At 34.7% G+C, this 12,196-nt stretch overlaps 1 protein-coding gene across 4 annotated transcripts in view; it reads right to left on the bottom strand.

Moving 5' to 3' along the window:
• The window catches only part of LOC128016431 (signal-induced proliferation-associated 1-like protein 3), a 49,902-nt gene extending 41,045 nt beyond the window's left edge, over positions 1-8,857 (bottom strand). For 2 of the 4 annotated variants that reach the window (XR_008184173.1, XM_052600924.1), the window contains exons 1-2: positions 8,657-8,856; positions 8,193-8,501 (exon numbers count right to left, since the gene is read on the bottom strand). The gene's annotated coding sequence lies outside the window, so the exon portion shown is untranslated. Of the gene's footprint in view, positions 1-8,192; positions 8,502-8,656 lie in introns of all 4 variants that reach the window. The other 2 variants (XM_052600920.1, XM_052600922.1) reach the window with 2 other exon arrangements.
• Positions 8,858-12,196: the final 3,339 nt, after the last annotated feature.

Genomic DNA, 12,196 nt, shown 5'->3' with positions numbered 1-12,196 from the left:
GCATCTCCTGTGATCATCAGGGATGGGATTCAGTGCCTCTAAGATCTCAATAAGACAGATTTTACCCAGGACAAAAGAACAAGTGTATTTGCATATGTGTATACATTTCTCTATTCAAAATTTCATATATTATTGGTTCTTCTTATCGTGTTTTACTTCCTCCTGCTTTACGTCATGTCAGTCTGTCACTGCAAGCTGATATCACACTGAAGATGCTCTGTGAATTATTAAGCACTTATTGATATTTATAAACAACTGATATAGTGGTGAGTAAAATAAAATCTATATTTACAGGCGGTGCTTTTGATGGATGATAATTTGACTTCTGCGCTTAGCCAAAAATGTCAAACGAGTATAGCTTCTTCACCACTTAAAACATTACAACGTATTAAAATCTTTGTAGCTGGATCATGGAATCCAACTTCGTCTTTATGTAAACAACAATAAACTATTATGGAATTAATACGCTCTAAAATAACATACTTAAGTGTGAAGTGAATGTGACGTTTTCAGACACTTAAATGAAAGATGATTGCAATCCAATTAAAAAATATCATAGTTTAAACTGATTTATTTTTAAGTTCAGCTTATCGCATTTGATGTAATTTTAAAATATATTACATTTTCATTTAATTGCAGTCAACTTGCATTCAAATATCCGAAAACACTGCATCTTAAATGTAATTTCATTATTACTTATACTGTATTTTAAATATGATTAAAGTTCTGCCGACTGTTCTGATTTATGGCACACTAAAATATACTTTAATGTCATTTCTACAGAAACTTATAAGTCACAAATTTTAAGTGTATAATTACACATTTTTTATGATGAGGTTACAATAAAGTACACAAAAAATAACTTTGTATATAATATCGAATAACAGAGTTCAAATTATAAAGTACTTCACATGTGCTTTAGTATGTTAGTTAACACACCTAAATTAAGTGTACTTGTTTAAAACACAACAAAAGAATTAGGATTATTGAACCGTAATTAGTTAAAATGCATGTTAACACTGAATCTGACATTATTGGAAAGTGCACTTTTTAAAGGTGTACTTAAGTCTCTTAATTCAGTTTTTTTCTATAGCGTTTTTTACAATACAAATCATTACAAAGCAACTTTACCGAAAGTAAAAAGTCTATTATACTACCTTCAAGTATTTTTAATATCCGCTAACATTGGTAAATATGAGCAAAGGCTCAAGTCTGCATCGTTTATCATTTATTTTTATCTTCTATTTAAAAAAGTACAATGAATCACAGATCTCTAACCTTTCATTGAAAGTAAAACATTTTAAAGTGTGGAGGAAACTCACATTATGAAATAAATGTTTTTCTCCAAAATATGTTGACCTCAATTATTAGTAAATCATTTCTGAAGTATATTCCCATTAATTTGTAGTTTTTTAGTCTTTGTTGTTGTTTGTTATTATTAAGCACACCAAGGTGACTCGAAATTGTCCAGACGTGACTTCCTGTTCCATTGGATTATAAATATGAGGAACACAAAGGCCAAATTTCCTTAATCATCCATCACAAGGACTAAAACCAAAGAATATAGTTCTGATGTGCAGAACAAGATTGCTGAGCTTTACAAAACAGAAAGTGGCTGTAAGAAAAGAGCTAAAGCATTGAAAATCCCCATTTACACCAAAAATTAAGAGGTTCCAATCAACTAAAGATATTAAAAAGCTGCCTGGAAGAGGACCTGTGTCTATATCGACCTAATGCACGATGAGGAGGAGAGTTTGAGGTTCACAGCTGGAGAACTGCAGAGATTAGTTGAGTCTTGAGGTCAGAAAGCCTAAAAAAACATCAAACAGCCCCTACATCTCCACATGATGTTCAGGAAGGTTTCAGGAAAAATCCTCATCGTTCAACTAGAAACAAACTCCAGCAAATTCAGCTGTCAGACATGACTGGAACTTCAAACGGGGCTGGCTTCTATGGTCAGATGAAATTCAAAAATAAAAAGGTTTTTGTGGGGAACAAACCCACCAGGTTTGGTGCAAACAGGGATAAAAAGTACCCCATCTCCACGGTTAAATACTGCGGGAGCTTTAATGTTGTGGGCATATTTTTCTGCCAGAGGTCTTGGACATCTTTCTAGCAAATACCAGCAGATACAAATCTGAATATAGAAAATGTTTTATTTCATAATGAGAATTTCCCCCAACTTTCCAGTGTTTTACTTCAATGATAGGTTATAATTTTATGATTTTTATAAATGAAAGATCAAAAGTATAAAAAATGCAGATTTATTTTAACAGCTACCTTTGCTCATATTTATCAAGGGTGTCAATATTAGTGTAGGGCACTGTCTATATATATATGTATACACACACACACACACACACACACATACACCCACACACACACTTACTTTTAAGATTTAAAATTGGAAGAACACAACAAGTGATGATTATGTGTAATTAAATGCACTTCTTTTTTTCACAGATGTCCTGGAAATTGTGCATTAGTTGTGTCTCATTTCTCATTTCTCAACACATCCCAAGTAAAATTTGGCTGCCCCGTGTTCCCATGATGTGGGACTAGTGCAAGGTCACCCCAGTGCTTGAAGCAACACTATTTTTAGCATATGACACCAAACACTAAATAAAACATTAATGCCATTTTATGTTCAGTGTCAAAAAACGTCTGTTCGACAAAAATAGCAGAGGTCTGACGAAATAAATGTGTCCATAAGACAAGATAAACATGGAAGGACATGTTTAAAGACATATTCTGTTATTCATAAGCAAACCATCAGACCACATTGAGGATATGCTAAAAAAGTCGAATTCAAACTTTAGAACAAGAAGAAGACCTCAAGCAGGAAGTCTACAGCTTGGTTCATGGGGGTGAAATGAAACAGTCTTGCCAATGCACGTCATGTCTTCATGTTAAAAATGTCGACAGACAGAGACAGACGACACAAGCAGACTTCATACTAGAGAAGTTTAAAGCAACAAAACAGACACTTTTTTTTAAAGCTTTTGAATCTGTTGAATGTGTTTTCGAGTTGTGTGTTTGAATGGCACCAAGAGGAAGAGGAACTTGCATGACGAAACAACACAAAGGGAATTAAGTTTGGTAATTCAAATGAGAGTGTTTTATTCCTTAAACTGCTTTAATTTGGATGTTTTCTGTGTGTGAGTTCAGGTGACTTCCTCTATCTCTGCATCCATTTCTGCACGTATCTACATGTTACTTCCTGTATTATTAACAACATGTGTGTATATAGCCTTTATTATTACAAACTCGCCTCTTTTGAGCAGTCTGGTGATTACCTTATTCATGGAAGTCAAAAGGTTGGAATAATTAGTTCTCAATGCTTTGTGTATAGAATCAAAATTACAGTAAAACAAACATGGTTAGAATTTAAAATAACTCTTTTCTATCAGCAAATCACAATGACTTCTGAAGGATCACGTGACGCTTTAAAGACACTGAAAAAAATAACAATTTTAATATTTCAACAATTGTTTGAAAATGTCAAAATACATCCAAATTTTACTGTTTTCACTATGTATACAAATGCAGCCTTGGTAAGCACAACAGTCCTTCAAAAAGATACAAAAAAATGTCATTATTGCTAGTGTAAACATTTAATTTCAACAAATGCAATTTGTTTTTTAATAAATTAGATTTATATAGAAACAGTAGTGGTTTTGTAGCATGTCCTTATTAATGTCTATATTTTTATGTTTAAAATCTCTACAGAAATGGGGCTAATTGCCCAAATGGCAGGACGAAGAAGTGTTCCAGTGAAAGACAGAGTAAGACACATCAGAGGGAAGCCTTCGCTCCATCACTACATCCTTTATATTTCTGTCACTCTGAACATACTGATGTCTCTGCACCTGCTTCAGAGCCTTTCACCGCCCTCCTCCCCGCTTTACATTCTCCTCTCATCTCTTTCAACCAATATAAACTTATAAACTCTAAAAAATAAAGGTCAAAAAGGGGGTTTCTGCAGTGATGGCATATCAGAACCATTTTGGGTTCCTCAAAGAACCTTCCAGTGAAGTTGTTTCCTAACGCCAAGACCATTTATTCAAAAGAAGCTTTTCCCATCACAGAGAACCAGATTCTTTATAGAAACCATTGATGCCATTGAAGGAAACTTCTGTATGTCATCATAAATTATTAAAGAAATTAGATATATTTATAATAGTATGGAACAATTGTTAATTTTTTTTTGTAGGTTGCATCTCTTTGGCCAAATGCTGTAAAAGTAAATGTCATTTATCAGCCGAAAATAAGGTATCAGGCATCACCTAATTAATATTAATGAGCTGTGGCTGAGCCCTGGGATCAGTTTTTCTAATATTAAGCTCATTTGATTTGTCTAGGTTTCATATTTCTGATGGTTTCAAGGAACGAGAATCTGCCGGAAACAAAATAAAACCGTTTTAAACTATAAACACGAGAAACTGGACAAAGTCCTCTAAATATTCGACAGCAAATACAACATCTGTTTATCTCTCTCATGCTGAGAGTCTTGATGAATTAGACATCTGTCTGTCAAAGTGCTATTCATCTGGAAAACATCTAGTGTATAAACATAAACCATAAACAAACATATTTTCTAATTGTTAAATTAAAAACAAATATTTGCTTAGACACTAAAAACGGTACTTGAGGCACACTGAGTGAAATCTATAGACCAAAACCGCTAAACTACAAGCACATTACACGCTTTATTATATATGTGTGTATAAGTGTATACAAAGTTTGCATGCAATGACATGCACAATCAAATTACTACCTTTAGTAAATCACAGCCTAAATGATACTAGAACCAGCCAGATGGAATATTTTTGCGTGATCAGACCAAGAACAAATAACTACTATTATAAATGCATCTTGAAATTAGTTTTGAGACACTATACTGTTTTACTATAAAACAAGCGCTTCTGCTTATCCAGCACGAGCGATCAAACCAGTCCGTATTTACATGTATGGAGACTACTGAAAGGCATCTTATCAGACAATCAGGCAATTGTCAGATGGCCAGACAGAATTAAACAGAAACGACGCACAAACGTCCTCTTTGTGTGCGAGAGCCCACAGTTGTGTGTGAGAGCGTTCATTTAAGATGTCTTTGCTTTCCTCACCGCAGACGAAAATTCACACTGCTCTAACGGTTCATCGTCCATTTATCATTTATTGTGATGTCTGCCATCATAAAACATACTGCAAGATGATCCCTGTTGAGTCAGGACACGTTATCGTTGGCAGACATTGCTGTTAAACACACTTTATTTGAATGAAAACTGCTTCTTCTGCAAAATGCACTGGGCACATCAGCCAACGCTGTGGCAGCTAATATCTCGCTAATAGCTGTCTGAATCTTCAGTAATGTAGGCCACGCGATGATTAAAAGTGTTAGAACACTAGAGTTCACACTTTCTTCCTTTCTTCTTTTGCATTTTGTGCATAATGTGTGCTGATTATCTTCAGTCAGTGCCTTTAAAATGTAAATTCAGTTCTCAGCCCCCAAGGATTCTCGGTATCACAATGTATGACAACCCGGCTTCTCTCGGTTTCCTGTAATTATCACCAAACAGCCAAACATTTCAAAGATATCTCACAAAACCAAACAGCAGTCAAACAAGCAGCTAATCAAGCATATGCTATGCTTATATTATGTCACAGACACCACAGTAATCATATAATAAGAGTTTACACTGCAAACATACACTAATGAGAAACAACAAACTACCAAATTAGACACACATAAGATATTAACTGATGTACTGGAGTGGTGTGGATTACTTGTGGATTATTGTGATGTTTTTATCAGCTCTTATTCTGACGGCACCCATTCACTGCACTGGTGAGAAAGTGATGCAATCTATATTTCTCCAATTCTGTTGGCTATGAAGAAACAAACTCATTTAGATCTTAGATTGAGTTCATTTTCAGCTTGTTTGGGTGAACTATACTGTGTATAAAGTTGTTTATGAAAAGATCAACGCTTCAGCGCTTTAGACACTGTCAATTTTGTGCATTTTAATGTAAATGTAAGTAGATGTACACTTGGTAGAATCACATTGCATGTAAAATACATACGCGATCATGTTTTCCAGTCAGTGTGGGATATTTTTGTGGCCTGTCATGTGTCCCTGACCAGCTCTTACAGTATATAAAGCATCATGCATCTACATCAACACAGCTTCCTATCATTTAGGTCAATGCATTCAATATTTAACTGTGCCGATTTAATATATTTAGCTCCACTTGCATGTAAGAGCAGGTCAGAGTAAGATCAATGGAATAAAATAAAATAAAAATACAGAATGCAGAATGCAATTTGTTTCTAGTTGTGCTGAATAATGTTATTATAAGAAGTCTTCTCATCCTCCTTAACTCACTGTTGTACGTCTGAGCAAAAGTTTCAACATTGGTGCAAATGTTTGTGCATTTCTTAGCTCTTCTTTGATAGTGTTATCTCACTGAGCAGTTGGCGTTCATGGCATCAAGCTCGGAGTTTCCCACAGATACTCGCAGCAGTTTTATTGATTTTCGACTCTTTGCACCACAGAAATGCTAAGACGTACTGATCACATGCTAATTTGAGTGCTCTTCTTTCTTGCATTCTCTAAGATTTAAAAATCCTTATAATTCATCAGAAATGATACTGTATGTCTCATGTTTTTATACATACAGACCTTAAATAAGTCTGTACTGTGCATAAGTACACATACAATGGCAACATATTCTCATGTATTCATATTAATATGATGTAAAATAGGTTTGTACCACACATATATTTACGTATGTTTGCACAGACACTAAAACATACAATATTGATAAATTGACAACAAAATAAACCTTACAGACCTCGAATTAATCGGTTGACTCTGTTCTGTGTGAAATGTTACATTTACACGAGTTAACATACACTTTAAAATCTTGGCATAAATAAAATATCTGTAATTTTGAACCATTATTCATTCATTCCTTCATTTTGAATGCCACACATCATGCTTTTATTCGGATAATGTCATAAATGAATGCTGTCACACTTGTCAGTCTGTTACGTTTATCCATATACTGTATAATTGTAATGAAATGGTTAGGGTTTTGTTTATACCTTGATGACGGTATACCGTAATTAAAATCATTGTCACTGTGTCTTAAACTTTATATAATTGAATATTATTATATAAGTGCTTTTGCTTAAGTTTGGTTATAAGGTCAAATGACTCATATGAATACTGTATATCTATAAAATGGTAAAAATGTCACTATTTACGAGTGAAATATGATATAAATGATTCATAAATATCTTACATTTCTATATTTGTACTTAATACTTCTCATATTTTAGATGCTGTCTGTACATCCATATTGTTTGTTTCAGCATCTTTTCAAATGCACACATTTTATTTTATTTTTTAATCATCTGTTTATCATTCTGTTACGTACGAATTCTTACAATCTATGAAACTGCATATAAAGATGTACATACGTGGGTCAAAACATACTCTAAAGGTGAGCTAATTGCATTCAATATAAACTGAAACTAATCTAACACGTAACATGGAATTAAGTGAAAAGATTATAATCAGTTCACACTTAAGTTTATTATTTCCGTAAAAAAAAAAAGACTAAACAGCACTTTTTTTTTTTTTTTTAATTGGGGAAGATTGTGTCCTAATACACACTGATATATCTGAAGCAGGTTCAGTGTCACGTAAATAGTTTCTGAATTATGATTTTCACAGCACAAAGCATGAAAACTATCAAATGAACCCAACGAGCGCATGTGTTACTGAGGTAACTGAGAAAGGAGAGGATGAGAAGAAAAAAAACCCAAGACTCATGCATCGCTAACATCATCACACCACATCCGAACAAATGCGTCAAGGTGCAGCTACGCACATTAACATCAGTTTCACAGGGTCAAAAACCATGCAGTCGTGTCTTTTGTTGAGCATGCTTACATAAGATCGTCTTATTCCACTCCCTCTGTTCTCATCTATTATCAACGTATCCCTAGAGCCCGGAGAACAACCCTTCCCCCATCCTAAATGAGAGAGAGACTGATGGAGGCTCTACAGTGCATCTTGAATTTCCTCTCCACCTTGAACACCAGCAGCAGCGCTAGCGGAAATAACTTCATCTGTGCAAACTTCACCATCCTCGTTTCATGAAATTCAGACAGAAATCCTTACCTTTTGAAATGATTTTCTGCGCTCATTCCCTCGTGTCCTTCCTCTCCATGTCCTCTGTCTGTCTTCATCTAGTGCACATCCTCAGCTGAGGTCTGCGGGGCTCTGTGTGTGTGTGTGTGTGTGTGTGTGTACAAGCCAGCGATGACGTGCAGACGTGTGAAGCTAGCAGAGCACAGTTTCAACCTCAGACATCACTTCCTCTGCTTCACAATGTGTTTCCCTTTACTGTGTTGACACATCCTCTTCTCTGCCTCTCCGTTGCTTGTGTCCTCCACAAACTGCACAAGAAACATAGCATGGACATGTGCACTGAAAAACAACGGCAACAACAAAAATTCAGTCGGGAATGGCTAAATTTATGAATAATTTGCACACACTGAATTAAATAGATTCTTCAAAATCAATAATTTTCACAGTGTACAGAAAATGCAAGCAGCTTGTGTCAAAAACCCCATGGGCCTCACCTCCCAGATATCATCTCAGCTCCTCACAAACGTCCAAGGCTCACGCCAGCATTTTTGTGATCACCCTTCTCTCTTTTCGCTTCACCCAAATATATCACTACCGAAATGCAATCCTCCGTTGACAGCTTGCTGTAAGACGCTCACATTGTGCTGTTCCTACAGGGGCAGGTTGAGCTGCTCTCCGTCTTTAATACCCATTCACTTTAAACTAAAGCCGGCCCCTTCCTCCGCCCCGCATGCGCTACTGCTCTCCACCCCCTCCTGTCTTTCTGTCTTTTCTCTCCTTCACCCGCTTGCTTGGATCTCTCTTGCCCTCTGGCTCGCAGCCTCCTCCTCACTGTAGCTACAGTAATCCTGTTTCTAGACTAATATGTGGATGAGTAGAGAGACTAGATTCATATGGACTAGAAATAAAGGTCCCAATAAGGGGGTTTCACAGCAAAGCCATAGTGGTTTCCTCATCTAAAGAATTATGTTAGTGTACAGTGGGTGTGTGAATGCATGTGTGTGTGTGTAAGCCTAAACACTCCTGACTCATGTCAGCACATACACAGTCTTTCTCTTGAGATGTGATATAACGACTAGGATTGGGAGCGGCTCTGCTCTAGACTCAGTATTACAGATAGAGGACTGTCCTACGGCTTGACCATCTGGCAGCAGAATGGGGTGACCCTCCCTGAAACTAACCCAACACCACGATGCAGGGGAGGAGTGATTCGAGGTGGGGTAGGTCGATCCAAACACACACACACACACACACACACACACACACACACACACACACACACACACACACACACACACTCACACACATGCACACACACACACAATCCTTACGGGGACTCTCCACAGGCGTAATTGTTTTTATACTGTACAAACTGTATTTTCTTTTGTATTTTCCTCAGTTCCCCCAAGTCTGTGTATTCAGATTTAAGTCACCACCGAGATAGAAAAACATGAAACACAAAAACACACAGAAAGCCTTTCTGATTCCCAAATGACAATAGTAGTGTAAGACAGAAAAGTATGAGATGGTTCAGAATATATATTAGATAATTGTTTATTTTTATAGAATATGTAAATTAAATCAGCATGCATTTCTTATTGAAACCTTGCAGATGAAGAAATAACAACCAGAGCTCTTCTGGACCTGTGCTGTTTGTGTTTACTAAAACGTAAAAATAGTTTTGTGTCAATAAAGCTGAAATAAAAATAGTATATATTAATATTAGATACAAAAAAAATTATAATAATAAATATGTTGTTACTAAACTTGCAAAAATAAATTATATCTTAAAATAATAATTATAATAAATAAATAAAATTATAAAAGCACACAACAAAATGACTTAAAATGTAAAACTGAAAATGATCATTCAAAAAAATGTATTGAAAATATTAATTAATTCGATAATACTATTTAAATAACACTTAACTAAAATAAACTGAAATATAAAATAATTTTATGTAAATGAAGCTAAAAATAAAGCTATAATATAATTTAATTATAAAAATAAAAAAACATAAATATTAGATGAAAAATGTATATCAGTTAATGGCCAAGTCAAGTTGAAGTACTAAAATGATTAAAACTAAACCTGAAATAAAATACATTAAAATACATAAAACTAAATAGAAATATTTAAACATTTGAAAGGTTTTCCCCTTCAAATCCACTTTAAACAGTATTATAGTCAGAGTGTGATGCTGTAAGTGTGATTCTGCACCAGAATATATTCTCAGAAAATAAAAGAGGACTCTGAAATCCTGTGTTCAGTCCAATACCCAGACATTTTAATGATTATATGGTCATCTAGTGGACATTGTTGGTACTGTTGCAGTTGTGCAGATCACAAGTGCATGTAATATGCTATTGTCCAGAATGCTTTTGAACTGCAGATTTAGTCATTTTTAAGTATTTATGAAAAGGCAGTTCCTCTATGACCTGATTTTTTCTTCTCATGAATGAAACAAACCCCCAGTTTAACCTTCTGCATCATTTTTCACAAAATTATCACCACATTATTTAAAAACAATTTCCAGAAGAGCCTCTTATTAGTGGTCCTGGTGAGGTTTGTTATATACTGTAAATTAAATAAACAGCTAAAAACTACAAGAGGTTGGTTTGGTGTAAACCGAAAGACAGTCTGCAGAAAACGTCCTCATCCTCATCGTGAAGTATGGGCTGTCTTTGATGTTGCACGACTGTTTTTCTTCCAAAGGCCCTGGACAACTTGTCAGGGTACAAATACAGAAGCAGACATTAAATCAGCACCTGACTGCCTTTGCCAGAAAGCTACTCCAGCAGGACAATGATCCAAAGCACACCTCAAGAAAAAAAAAAAAAAAAAAACAGAGTTGAAGAGTAGCTATATATATGTGTGTGTGTGTGTGTGTGTGTGTGTGTGTGACCCTGGACCACAAAACCAGTTATAAGGGGTAATTTGTTTTATTAATACTTTTACTGAAAGCTGAATAAATACACTTTCCATCGATGTATGGTTTGTTATGATCTGACAGTATTTGGCCTAGATACAACTATTTAAAAATCTGGAATCTGAGGGTTAAAAAAACAACAACAAACAAAAAACAACAACAACAAAAACAGTGTATATATATATATATATATATATATATATATATATATATATATATATATATATATATATATATATATATATATATATATATATATATATTAGGGCTGGTAAGCGATTAAAACTTTAAATCTAATAAATTACATGTTGTGGTGATTAATTAATTCATTAATTAATCACACATCAAATTTGAAAAAAATAAATAAATAAAAAAAATACTCTCTTTCATTGTTGTGCAAAGCATCAAACAGAGATTACAAAAAGTAGGTTCAGCAAGAAATATTTTGTTTGATAAAATGTATTGCATACACTCTTTTGGACCATGTGAGAAAATGATGACAGAATTGTCATTTTTGGGAGGGTGAACTATAACTTCAATAATTTATTTATTTATTTATTTTATTATTATTACTATGAAAATAATAAATTTTTTCTTTAATGAAATGATCCTCTAAATAATAAACTAAAACTGCCAGTAGGTGGTGGTAAATGTCTTAATGATTAAGTCATGGAGTCATTTATTCATTCGTTTGATTCGTTCAAATGGCTGATTCATTCAGGAGTGAAGTAACTGGTTCTGTATAAATGGTTCATTGAATCATTAGGCTTGTTCGATTTGAAGTGGATCATCACCATCAGACCGACCGGTGTGTGACATCACAGTACCGCAAGAGCTTAGAGATCAGATGACTCCTTGTGCTTTTGAATCACTCTCGCGGTACTTTGAAGATATCATACACCTATCGGTCTCTCCAGCGCCACTTCAAAGCCAACGCGAACTTGACTACGGCCAATGGTTCAATGCCCCAAATGGTTCACCCAATTCGTTCAAAATGTGGATTAATAAATTAAATGCCACTGTAGGTTGCTCGGAGATAAACAGTTCTGATTTGTCTTTATTTTGATTTGTATTTATTTGGTTGGCAAAATTTAGGAAAACAGA

This window comes from Carassius gibelio, chromosome A7 (genome assembly GCF_023724105.1).
Source record: "Carassius gibelio isolate Cgi1373 ecotype wild population from Czech Republic chromosome A7, carGib1.2-hapl.c, whole genome shotgun sequence".
Classification (NCBI taxonomy): domain Eukaryota; kingdom Metazoa; phylum Chordata; class Actinopteri; order Cypriniformes; family Cyprinidae; genus Carassius; species Carassius gibelio.
Note: the sequence above shows the minus strand (reverse complement) of the source record. Positions and strands in the feature narration are given on the sequence as shown.